The sequence below is a fragment of the Dermacentor andersoni genome, chromosome 8 (genome assembly GCF_023375885.2).
Source record: "Dermacentor andersoni chromosome 8, qqDerAnde1_hic_scaffold, whole genome shotgun sequence".
Classification (NCBI taxonomy): domain Eukaryota; kingdom Metazoa; phylum Arthropoda; class Arachnida; order Ixodida; family Ixodidae; genus Dermacentor; species Dermacentor andersoni.
This window is the reverse complement of record NC_092821.1, coordinates 43,968,004-43,982,116: the sequence shown is the minus strand read 5'-3', so window position 1 is coordinate 43,982,116 and position 14,113 is coordinate 43,968,004.

The following is a 14,113-nucleotide window of genomic DNA, read 5'->3' as shown; positions in this document are numbered from 1 at the left end:
AGGCACTTCATGTAGCAGTTGCATAAGTAGTGGTACAACGCAGATAGAGAAGTCTTACGGAAGAACAAGATTATAAAGATGTATAAATATTGCTATAATGAGAAACATGTATGGCACACCTGAATAAATCAATCAGGCTCGGTGAGTGTTTGCCACCACCTCATTTCAAAGCGGGTGCCAATAAATTCTCATCATCGTCATCATAAGAACCAAGTCGTCCCACTTGTCATGCGATTTCAGGTGCGCGTCGCGTAGCTCCTATACCTGCGACTTTTGTCTGGCAGTTGCACGTTATTACACCAGGTGGCATGCGATGTAGCAGTTGCTTAGGTAGCGGTACAGGGCATACCGGAAATTCTTGATGAATAAAAATAAAATTGAGGAGATGTTTAAAAGTCACTATAATGAAAAACAGGTATGCCATGTCTGATTATACCAAGCAGGCTAGGTGACTGTTACCGCCCCGTTTTAAGGGGGATGCCAATAAATCATCCTCCTCATCGTATCGTAACTCTTCTCACGCGATGTGACATGTGCGCCCCGTAGTGTTGAAACATGCACAATTTTATTGCAATTTTATGCTATTACACCACGTGGCACGCTATGTAGCAGTTGCACATGGCGTGCAACTTCTAAAAAATGGCGATAAATATTTGCGGCATTTTAAGGATTTGGATGCTGTTCGTATTGTTTTTTGCTAGAAGGCACGTACTATCAAATGTACGCTGTTTGCATTAGAAAAAAGCTAAATGCAACACATGGCAACAAATACGAAAAAGCGTGCAGTGTGCGGGGGGTCCCTTAAGGTAAACGAGGGGAAGCATCAGAATCGGTAAAAAAATTGAGTCAATCGGCATACACTGTGATATCCATACTAGGCTAAAGAAAATCGAGGATTTCCACCATGAGCCCATGAAATAGGTCGAAGAGCTCAAAAATGACCTAAATATGGAGTGTGTTGCACGAAAGGCGCTTGAAACAAGCCTTCAAGCGGTCGACGAAAAGCTGAACAGGGCCGCCATCGTGAACGGAAGTATGGAAGTATGTAACTGTACAACAACATATCTTAGACGACGATGGAAAGAAACTGGAAGAGCATGCGGCAAGAAATTACCTCCGAAAAATCACAGCCGCATCTTTCCAAGGCAAAGGCGAGGTTATCGTTGAAGGAAAAAGGGCGCACGAAAGAGAACCAGATGCAAAAGGAGCTTGTGCTGACAAATTTCAAATTGAGAAAGCCGAAGAGAAAATTCCGAAACGCTCAGCCACAGGGCTAGACGAGGTTCCAGTTAGGCTAATTAATGTACTAAGACCAATAAGTAACGAAGCTCTGTTTAAAGCAGTATAAAAAAGTCTAAAAGATAGACAAATACTAGGCAGTTGGCAACAAAGGAGAATGAATTCAGTTTATAAAGGTAAGAGGGAGAAAGATACAATTTACTCGTATAGACCATTGACCATTACTTCGGTAATATACAAGCTAGCAATCCAGGTAATCAGATAATAGCTGCAAGCATGGGCAGAGAATAATGGCATTTTGGTAGAACTTCAGAATGACTTCAGAATAGGTAGGCGTTTAAATGATAGCTAATTGTCCTTACTCAGTGTACTGAAGTATCAAGGGTAGAACGGAGATCATCATATATGATCTTGTAGACATTACAGGAGCGTGTCAAAATGTAGACCGCAACATTTTTTGGGATATTCTGGAAAGGAAAGGCTTAGGCGACGATTGTCTAAAGCTTTTGAGAGAGATTTACCTTGAAAACACCGTTTGGGTTGAAGGGAAGGAATGAAGAACGAGGTGAAAGCTGAAATCAGCAAGCGACTGAGGCAAGGGTGACCTTTATCCCCACTGCTGTCCATGATGTACATGGTGAGGATGGAAAGGGCGGTAGAAGGTAGTAATATCGGGTTTAATCTCTCATACGAACAGGCGCGTACAGTACTAGAGCAGCAACATCCAGGTTTGTTTTATGCGGGCGACATTGTGTTGCTAGCTAACAAGCAAAGTTATATGCAACTTCTCGCTAATATCTGTGGCCAGGAAGACGATACGTTATGTGTGAAATTTAGTGTTAAAAAATCAGGTGTTATGATATTCAATGAAAACGGAGAACACACAGTAACAATACGGGCCAGGAAATATCTCGCATAAAGGCATATAAATACCGTGGTATATGGGTAAATGAACGCAAAATATATATGGAAACACAGAAAAAAAAACAATAACGGTAAAAGGGGAGATAAATGTGGCCAGAATGAAACACAGCACTTTGCGGATACTATAGGTACGACTGGGCTGCTGAGCACGAGGTCGCGGGATCGAATCCCGGCCACGGCGGCCGCATTTCGATGGGGGCGAAATGCGAAAACACCCCTGTACTTAGATTTAGGTGCACGTTAAAGAACCCTAGGTGGCCTAAATTTCCGGAGTCCTCCACTACGGCCTGCCTCATAATCAGAAAGTGCTTTTGGCACGTAAAACCTCCTAAAAGAAAAGGTACGAGGTGCTCCGGGGTAGGTGCAAAGGTGTAATGGTTCCAGGACTTACATTTAGAAATGCGGTTGTTTGCGTGAAATCAGGGGTACAATCAGGACACTATGGCAACCAAAGGATAGTGGGACGTCTCGCATGGGGTGCTCACTGGAACACTACAAAGAAAGCTGTGCCGGGTGGTATGGGCTGAACAAGTTTTGAAGTGAGCGAACCTCACAGTAACATTATTATGAGGAACGAATAAGGAATATGGAAGAAAGTATATGTGCTGGGAGAGTGTTTAGGTATTTGCACAGGAATAACATTGATTCACAGTGGAGGAAAAGAACTAGGAAGCTTACCAGCAAGTATGCGGCCTGTATAGTGAGCAACACAGCAACAAAGAACGTCAAGGGGAAATTCAGAGAGGCGGCCGCCTATTGAAAAAATATGTATGAGAATTGTACGAGAACTTTTCTACGCTATTATTGCTCCGTAGACTCAACGATGTCGTATGTCACATGTGTACGAGAGGACATCGTCACTGAACGAGATCGTTCTCGTATGGGTACATTAAACGAGATTATTCTCGCATAGCTATGCTTGACGAGATAGTTCTCGCACGTCTATGCTCAACGATATCGTTTTCGTTTGTGTATGCTACATGAAAATATTGTCGTTCAGCTATGCAAAATGACACTATTCTTGTTTAGCTGCATTCTACAAGTGTTCTCATTTGTGTTGAATGAGTTCTTTTGTTCATGCAATATTTCTGGTGAAGTTCCACACAGTAACATCTACTGCCAATATTACAGCGAGTTAATTTCTATCATGTGAGTCGGCCGATGTGCCAGCTCGGAGACAAAGAGGACACTTTTTAGGGCCCACAATTAACACAAACCATCTTTATTTTGCATCCCGAAGCATGGTGGCCAGGTGCTTGTTCAGGTCCTTCAGCCTCCTTGCCTCTGTATCCACGGTGCTTGGCGTTTTTGAAACAAAGTGCTCGTATGCCTCTGCAAAAATATGTAAACAAAGCAGCCGGCACTGTTAGATTCTAACAAGCCATTGGAACTGACATGCACAATAGGTGGCTCCACTGCATAACTGAATGGGCTGGTTCTTGCATGATATTGAGTAAAGCGTGAAAATCTCACAGAGAAACAGGAAAAAGAAAACACGGAGGCTTATGAGTTTTTTACCTATGTAAATTGATATTTCAACATTAACCACAGCAGTTGAAAGCAAGTGCTCGTCCTCGCATTGTCTTGCTCCTGTCTCTGTTAAATGTTCGTGTTTTACAAACAATATAGATGGCTGCAGAATTGCAATACAAGACCACAGAAATAGTCTAATACTTTTCCACAAGTATTTTACAATAAATGAACAAGTGTAACAAGCTCATGCAAGTGAATACACAGATAGCACAGCTCTTTGCTACCGCACTGCGGAATATGCAGACGGAAAACACTGCATAGATGCCAGTGCAGAATTGTTTATAGGAAAGTTTAATGCACCTTTAATACCACTATAGAAACTAAATGATAGTTTTTGTTAGCGAGCTAGAGCACAGCACTAAATATACGCATACAGCTATGCATGCCCCTGATGTGTAGATGTAAACTGTGTCGGCCCATGAGAGATCACCTCAACACAACCCGATCTTACCGACAGCCCATTATATTCGTGCAGAAAAAGCACTGTGTGATAGGCATTACTCCTTTAACTTCGAAACACTTTGCAATCCTTATGAAAACATGAGCTAGCAGGACAGGGTCTACTTACTTAAATATGCACCAAGTTTTTGTGGTGTCAACGCTGTCTTGGCCTCACCACCTTCCTTTAGCTTTCGCATACATATTTTGCTTCTAACACTCCTGTGGATTAATTCATGTGCCTGCCACAAGCATCGGGCAATCTCCCTGGCAAACGTGCTGTCCGTTTTGGCTTGGTTTACCCACATCCACTTACTAGCACAAATAAATAACCCATTTCGATTGTGAACCTACGAAAGATGAAAATTGCAAGAGATTAGTTACTCAAATACAAAAATAGCATATGTGCTCTCAGAAAAAGTATCTTTTCCCGAAATAATGGATAAAAAAGGTAACAGTTATTAAGAGAAACTAGGTTGCCAGACACAGTGATGGCACTCAAGGATAAAACTAAGATATATGCAAAAGGTTCAAAGTTTACATCCTGGCTGTAGGAAAGCCCTAGTCAATGAAGCTTCACTGATAATGGGCCAGGGACAATGCTAGCTCAGAGGATTCACCACATTTAATCCCACAGTCAGCGACAAGCACCTTTCGTACGGGATATACTAGATTTTCTTTACATTTGAGAAGAAGTTTAGGGAAGCAGATGGGAACAGTAGAAAACCACAGTAAAACTTCTTGCATCCTTAAGGAGCTGCTTTGTCCGAGCTAGAAATCTTACCCTTGAGGCTGAAAAAAGTTCTTGCAGTAACCCAGTGAGCTCAAATTACACATGTGGTGAAAGAAGGGGTGTATACAGCAAAAGCTCATTCATTGAAATTTCACAGGACTGGAACAAAATTCTGAATTAACGGAATGTTGAATTATTAAGGGTATGAAAATAAAAAACAAACGTTCACACAAACACACTTTTATACTGAATTATACCAGAAATCCTGTTTCTATTTCACACATAAGCAGTATGGGAGCTGCAAATGTCAATTCGCGACTGATTATACTGCTCGTAGTGGCGAGGGCCTTGAGGAAGTACTCCTTTGCAGTGCAGTCATAGCACAAGACTTGGTCACTTCTTTATCAGAAACGTGCTATTCACTACCACGGGTCCATCCCGATAATTTTTTCACCATTGAGCTGGCTGTAACAGATTGTTCTACAAACTCAATGTAACTGGCTGATTGGATGCCAGCGTGCAGGCCACAGTACAATTATTGTCCTCGATAGCCATCATGTTTGTGAGACTGCGTGCATTGCACCAAGTCACAATGAAAGTGCTACTTGCCACAGTTGACCGCTGCGAACGAAACCGTGGTCATGATCATCACGACTACAGAGTGTGACTATGCAGTTCTAAAAGGCGCCAGCCGCGGGGCGCGGCTGGCGACGTAGGTGCGGAGTAGGTCAATCGCGCGCGCCGGTTACCGAACGAACACGCCGAACAACCACCTCCGATCGCACCCCAGCATTCATAGTAGCCATGCCACGTGTCACATTCGCAGTTGTGCGAGCAACATGCATTGCCGATTTATCTGTTCTTGCCCTTTCGCTTCTCACTTGATATTGCTGGGAAAGCAGTCAAACTGGATAGTTGTTAGACACTGGCGGTCATCTCCTTACCTTCCTTATGAATTGTGCGTTAAATGAGGCTTTTTTCTTGGTGAAAGAGTTCTAGTTTAAGGCCTAAACAAGCTCCATGGCAGTTTGCATTTAAGGAGTGTAAGCATCCTCTGAAAACATGTACATGAGGAACACTGCAGAAAGAGCACTTTAAAAAAAGAACACGGGTGTATTTATCACCAAGGCCAACCCTTGTGTCTTCTTAAATATTTATCAAAAGTCAAACTCAAAACTGATACTAAGGTGCAAGGTGTCCATATCATATTACCTTGTGAAAGCACCGTGGTGCCTGGATATTGTGGGACCAACTCGGACGTGGAGATCAGCACTGATCAGCAACACTGCAGTCTGCTTACAGCTTTTCTGCAGGCCCAGCCACACCTGCATTAAAACAAGTGAGCTTGGTGTCACAAGAGTATAGTATTTACCCGCATAATGATCGCACTTTCTTGTAAAAAAATGGTCGCAAATTCAGATGTGTGATCATTACACCGGTTAAATTTCCCGCAAAAAGAATTTTTTTATCCCGCGTTTGCTACGAGATGGCAACAGGTCAACAAATAGGTGGTTGCCACTGAGTGTAGTGCGGAACACCAAAACAAAAATGGCGGCCGGCGCAGCAAGCTGAACACACCAAATGCGCCGAATGCGATTTTTTTTTCTCGTGAGTACGTTACATGCATTGAAACAGTTTCTTCCGTATCCGGAATGAATAATATCATTAATATCAGTAAGTCTGTGGCAATAACGTAGCCATGTCCACTATGAGGGGGCAGAAACAGATGGGCGCGCTTAGCTGCCAGTGACATAGAAAGACACGGCGGGCATGCTGCGGAAACTGCGGCATTTGTCTTCACTACTATCCTAATACAGCACGTTTCCGCTAAGGGTGGGCGAATATCTTAGCTGTGTTACAAGTGTTCCAAGATTTGTTGCATGCCCACGAGTGCAGATGAGAAGAATCGAAAGGTGCCTTTTATGTTGTTCTTGACCACAACCATTACAAAGCCTACACATAATAAAGGCAATTTTGGTTGTAGCTTTTTTGTCATGGAAGTGCGGAAAGTGATGAAAGGAATGAAATTGGGCATCTGCTTAAGAATGTTTCGTGCGTGCAGACTGCTTGGTTTGTCTTGAAGAGTTGTTCGCGTAGCATTCGACAGATGGTAAGCGCGATCATTAATAGCTAGACTTGGCACATGACAGATCGCTGTGGCAAGTTCGGAGTGTGATCAACACAGGAAATAAAAAAAAATCGAATTTGGACGACAAAATTCAGGGCTGCGATCATTACGTGAGTGCGATCATTATGTAAGTAAATACGGTAAATAAAGAAAGTGACACTGTGAACAAAGCAATACTTATTAGGTAAAAATAAGAATGAAATGCTGATATTCGCCCATAGAAAGCTTTAAGTAACAAAGCTTGCAAGATAAGAAAAATGCAATGTATGGGCCATCTGTACAAGAACATTAATCGAAGGTCCCTTCATTTTTTTAGTCCCTTCTCCTCATGCATAGATGGCAGTCGGGTTAAGTAAACTGGGCCAGATTACCACATAGTGTAAGCAAAGGCGGTCACTTTGTGGGCCAATTATGATACCATAGCACGACACGCATCCCTACAGTCGTTTTAATGTGTTCTGTAATGCTAGCCATCTTGTAGGCCCTACAGTGTCAAAGCATCCATAACCCTAACAGCGTTACCCAGTAGGGATAACAATAAGTTTGCACAGCAGCACAACTCAGCATATCTATCAGGAGGCTTTCGTTACACTTTTACAACTCTCCTCCTATGGCTTCATCCCAATTTTTGTCAATACAAGCTTGAAGCATCTGCACAAGCTGAATGCACCAGGGCACCATAAGAAATACCACATCTTTCTACCCAATTCCATGTTTATTATAAGACTGGCAAGTTCACTATCATGTGTAGAACAAACCAAATTGTTCTGGAATCAAGTAATCTACCACTACCTGTGAAAAAAAGCACGCAAGAAAGAGTACGTAGAGCACAGGGGTGTTGATGGATATTAAATACCACTGTCATGCAGTAGACACTACGTCGGCAAAACAGGCCAATGTATAAATGACCGGATTTGCAACCATGTTAACTGAATGCTCAGGTCATTTCGTGTTCACTTGGTAGTGCAAAGCTCACTTGCATTATTTTGTTTGAAAACTGTGCAATCGTGGCAATGTATAAGGACCATAGTGCTGGCGAAATTCGTTAAGATTTCCTTATATGTGTGACAGGGAATCTGCAAGTTGGCTCCACCTCCAGTGGACTATCATATAGCAAGACTGCTTATTTATCATTGTAAAACAAGCGTCATAGTAGCCATGCCATGTGTCCTTTTCGCGGTTGTGTGAGCAACATGCATTTTCGATTTATCTGTTCTTGCCCTTTCACCTCTTGCTTTATAGTGCTGTGCAAGCAGTAAAACTGGATGGTTGTTGGACTTATGTCCTGTCACTTCCTCACCTTTCTTATGAATTGTGCATTAACTAAGGCTTTTCTTTTGGTGAAAGAGTGCTACTTTAAGGCATAAACAAGTTCCATGGCGGTTTGCATTTAAGCATCTTCTGAAAACATGTACATGAGGAACACTGCAAGAAGAACGCTTTAAAAAAGAACACGAGTGTATTTATCACCAAGGCCAACCCTTGTGTCTTAGCATATTTCTCAAAACTGATACTGAGGTGCAAGGTGTCTATATCATATTACTTTGTCAATGAAGCAAAGCACAGTGGCGCCGGGACGTTGTGAGGCCAACTCAGACGTAGAGATCAGCACCAGCACTGATCAGCAACACAGTAGTCTGCTTACACTCTTTCTGCAGGCCCAGCCACATCTGCATTAAAACAACTGAGCTTATTCTCACAAGAGTATAATATAAAAAGTGACACTATGAACAACGTAATTCTTATTAGGTATAAATAGGAATGAAATGCTGATATTCGCCCATAGAAAGCTTTGAGTTAACAAAGCCTGCAAGATAAGAAAAGTGCAATGTGTGAGCCATCTGTGCAAAAACATTAATCGAAGGTCCCTTTTTTTTCGCTTCTGTCCTCCTCGTGCATAGATGGCAGACAGGTTAAGTAAACTGGACCAGACTGCCACGTAGGGTAAGCAAAGGTGGTCACTTCTTCGGGGAGCAGCCTATAGGCTGCTTCTTGAAAGAGTATTAGAAAATGCGAATAATGCATGTATACATTATTCACAAGAGGCCTTGTTTCTCTGAGAATGCCACAGCCAATCACATATTTCAAATTGACCATTTTAAAATGCATGCAAAGTACAGCATGGCTTTGAGGGTACCCCAGACTACTGAAATTCACATCAGCCAAGTTCAGCAGACAACACCATAATTAAGCCTCTAGAAGTTGTGCATTTTACTGCAAGTTAACAGAATAATGAGGAAGAGAAGGTGAGGGAGATGGTGCCACTATAGCATAGTTCAAGCTCTATCCCACATCATGTGCAGAAGGGCAAAGAATGCCCAGCTTTCGGTTATACTCGCACCTGTGACCACTGCACCATGTTGACTGACATGCGTAACAAGCAGTTTGTGATACCACGTTATTACATCCTGCAACTGACGTGACATCAGAGATCAGCTTCAAGCTTGACGTTATGCTATACTAGGGACAGATAATGAACTGGCTACATTAAAATCTAAAGCAAAAGTGTTGAACATTGTTTGCCAAACCTGCCAGCCTCTGCACTTCATATTTTGCAAAAATTCTAGACAGAAATCCTGTGTTGGAAAGACAGCACGCACTTTCCTAAAGCTTTCTCTCAGCGCCCACATTTTTCTATGCATACATTATTAACCATTATTTACCTTGACACGCTGTACACAAACAGCACACTTGGAAAAGCAGAAACTAATCGGGAAAGTTGGCAGGTACCAAATACACGAATAGAACCTAGAACACATAAATGGCTGTGACCGTTTTGTACGTACCTTGTCAAAGCAGGCAGATCAGATGCTTTGTCGTGCTGTTCAGGCTGCATAGTGCCACAGTCTCCTTTGTGGTGCACAGATGCCTCCGTCTCAGGAAATTGTGACATCCCTAAACAATAAATGTTCAGCTTATTGTAATCAATGCTGAATCTGCAAACTTGTGATTTAACAACATCGCGTCAAATTGTGGAAAGCTCTCGTACAGCCAGCTACAAGAAGCTGCATCCGCTTAGACAAATAAATTTTTCATTCTTACATCACAGGCGGTTATTAAACGTGTCAAAGGCACGAAAACAAACAGAACACTAAACACAAGAAATACAGGTTGCCTTGGCGACAATCTATAAGCATCAAAGTTTGCATACAAGCTAAAATCTTCTCACGAGTCAGATCATTTGGATGCCGTCGCGCGTTGACGTTAGCTGTGAAAACATTTGCACAACACATCAACGTACTTCTAGAATTGTCTACACGATTTCTTGCTGAGGAATTACGTACAGAAGCAGTGACATTCCCTGCTTGAATTTTTGTGCCCGTTCAGACCAAGCGATGCCCCGGCGCTAGCATACTTCATAACAAAAAGAAAATAAACAATAGATGAAGCTCTTAACAACATCAATCTCGGGGTAATTTTTGTGAAACGTTTTGCTAACTGTGCACTACGATATCGAACGAACATTAGGGAATCACTGTCACTCTTTTTGTAGCTGTACTAATCATCTTCTGCTGCGCATGACAAGGTACACTACATGAACCATAAGAATGCGCTAGGCGCCGGACTTACCTTCTGAGGCGAGCGCTCCTTCGTGTCCGTTCATGCCGCATCGACTGCACCAACAATCCGTTCAGCGTAGTGTTGAATTGCGGTGAACTACAGCACGCGATAGCACAACTATCAACACATTCTTCCGTGCACTGTGAGCCGATGCGGGAGCGGCGAGAGTACAACACTTCTCATGAGCCGGGCACAAAGAAAGCGCGTGTGGACCGCACTACGATAATCAACAACGGCGCACCGCAAGAAACATACAGCGAGCTAATAGCATTGCACAGGACCCAGGGCTTAGTGATCGTTAATTCACACAAAAAAGGAGCACATGTTCTCTACGCACCGCGTAAATAGATCAAACGATCAGTACCACATCGACCGGCCGGGCCGCCGCAATAACGTTTATAGATCCTCTTTAAGTACGCCAACTGCTAGCCTAAGCGCACCATAGACGTCAGACTCTGCCCAGGCGGCGCTGCGGAAAAGGCCGTCACCAGCGCCCCCATCGCGGCCTTGACGCTAATTGGGTAGTGCAAAAAGAGCTGTCTGCAAGCGAAAGTGCATAGGCCACAATGGACCCACCGCTTTCGGTTGTGTTGAGGCACGGTTTTCTCAAAATCAAGGACCTGGAAAGCTTCTTCCGCCCATCCACCCTTCGGAAAGGGAGGAAGCTCAGCAAGGCGAACTACGTGTATAATGTAAAAGAAGTCTCGGGTGTTATTTCGGCGTGCTGCAACTCGCAAGTACAGAGAGCATCGTACGTCATCGAGTTCGAGGTAAGCACTCCGACGTCCCTTCTCCAGCGCCTAAATGTGTTAAATTTGGATACGTACATAATGTCAAAGCTACACGATTGTCATACGAGTGTCATACACGATTAATTCAGTTAGCTGCGTAGCTTACGGTCAGTGGCACAAAGCTCGCATTGGCGACCCTCGCGTTTTCGGTTGCGTTCTCGCTTCAGCTCTCGCTTCCTGTGCGTTCGATCGTGTTATCGCGCACCTTTGAGTTGTCTTCCGTTTGTATTTACTGCAAATGTGATACGTACGTGTCCGCTTTCTCACGGTACAACCTAAGGCAAAACAAACCTAAAGGTGTTCACGAACAATATTTTGGGATTTATTTGTTTGAACTCATGTTAGCATTTGCTAGTTAAAACCGGAACGTTTAACCTTCAAAACGTGCGTGCGCGATGATGTGTGGATTGTGGGAGGTCCCGGTGTGTGCGATGTTTATCGCGCGTCTTGAGTCTGCCTTTAGCTGCTTACTCCGTGTGTCACGGCGCGCGCCGCGGTCAGAGATTGCTGAGCTTCGTAGTCCGTGGGAACGGGACTCTAGCTCGAGACAGCTGTAAATTAACTAAAGGAGACCTCGTGAAGCGAGGGTTTTGAGACTTCAGGGCACGGTTTGAGAGCGTCGTTTCTCCGAACACGCCGAGTGCACATCGTGCGATAATTAAACCGCATTTACTCCGGACAGTCCGAGTTCCTCAGATCAGCGACATATACAGGATCCGGAGAAAGCGACTCGCGAATATCACTCTGAGTATGATTAATTAACCTGTAGCTGCTCGCCACAGCACGATTCTTAGTGCACTGTGCGTGTAGACATCTTACCTAACGAATTTAAAACTTTCTTGCGGCAAACGCGAAGGGTGTCGCCTATCTCATGCCGCTACCATGTATGTCTGTTCGTTCATCCAAGCGCAGGGGGAATGCACTACTACGACGGGAAATTGAATATCAACCGACAGGGAAGCGATTCGCGAGTTCCTTTAGTAATGTCAACAAGTTCCTCTAGTAATGTCACTCGATAATTAGTTGCGAAAGTGTTGCAGGGCCCCTTTAAAGCCAGCACATGTAGCTCATCTGGCGTTATGAAACACATGCACACACAGTCTGAGTGCTTGTACACTAAATATACTAATGTGTGCCTGCATGCACTTAATTGTACCTTGCAGGTCACATTCTTTTACTAATCTGCGAACACTGCATTTCAGCTTAACTCTGACCGTTGCATTGCAACTGCAAAGTGCACCTGCAAGGCTGGGTGCCATGGTGCATGTAAGCACGCTGCAGCTGTAGCTGTGTGCATAAATGAACAACAGCTGCCTTCATGCACAGAGCAGCCACAGACATGGGGCCATCCAACAAGGCCGAACATTGATGCCAAGGAGTCCATTGAGGAACTATTTGGCAGTAAGTTCAATCTGTAATTTGTTATGCTTGAGAAGACACTTTTTTCTTCATTCATTAAGCAGTCCTTACCTACTTTGCTAGTGGATTTATGTCTAACCTTTTTGATCCAGGTGACAAAGAGGTGTTCCTAGGTGGAGTAAGGCCAGCCAGAGTGGCACCTTCATATGCATGGGAGCACTTTTCCGCAATTGAATCGCCACACACCCAGATGCAAGAGCTTGCTGCTCTCAATAGAGTTGATAAAGAGGTGAGGTGTGTGCTTGAGAGCTTACTTGACGATGCGTCCAAGGCAGCAGAACTGTCACGCCTACAAGAAGTGTGCACCTGGGACAAAAGTATGCCCATTTATAGTGTGATGGCATCCAAGCTTAAGGCGCCAACCATAATCACCCTTGCACGTCGCCGACCAGTGGACTATATGTCAGTCGCTGAGAGAGACTTCTTCTTTTCTAATGTGGTGTGCACCCAGAAAGATGCTGAAGAAATTGCTCTCAGCACGGTGAAACAGGCTGGATGTGGAAGGTATACCTCCTCATGTTCTTATGTTGGCAAATTTTAGCAAACAATATTTTTGTGTATGTCTTGTCTTAATTGTGGCACACATCAGCATGCACAAAATATTTTTAAAATTTCGAGGCCTGTGCTTTTATGTAGGTGGCACAAGGAGCGAGGAATACGTTTGTAGAGCTCTATTGCCCATAGAGTTGAGGCTCGCAGACTGCCACTTGAGAGCCTTGGGCAAGAGCTGCTCCGCAGGAAGCCATTCAGTGGGAAGGCAGTATTGCACGGTAACACAAACAGTCAGCATGTTCACTATTGTTTGCACAAGCTTACGTTGACGCAGAGTTTTTCTTAACATTATTATTGCTCCTGAATGCTTTTCATACTTCAGGGATAAGCACAGAGGCTGAGGCAAGGAAAGATTTTGAGCAGAAAGCTGATCAGTCAGTTGTCGAGGTGAGTTATGCATGTGGAGGCTTCCTCCTGACAATAGCTGTTGAAATATTTGACAAATATATTCTAGCAAACCCGAAATGAAGAAATATATTTTTCTGTATCCCCAAATGCTTTATATAACAGGAATACTGAACGAGAATTGGGCTTTATAGATCAAGTGAGCTTTACATGTAGTTATGTTTGTGAAGACCTGGCGTTTCAAATGACATAGGTTATAGTAGGTGACTTATTATCGTGTTAGTATGCTGGATAGTTATTCAGTATGGGTTACATCAGCAGACATGAGTTCCTGATAAGTTAACGTCAGTGGCTGTGTCATTTTTCACCAGACAAGACTTTGCTTCACCTGTAACTGTGTGCTTTCACATAGGTACTTTAGGAGATGGCGTGACATCACAGTATATACTC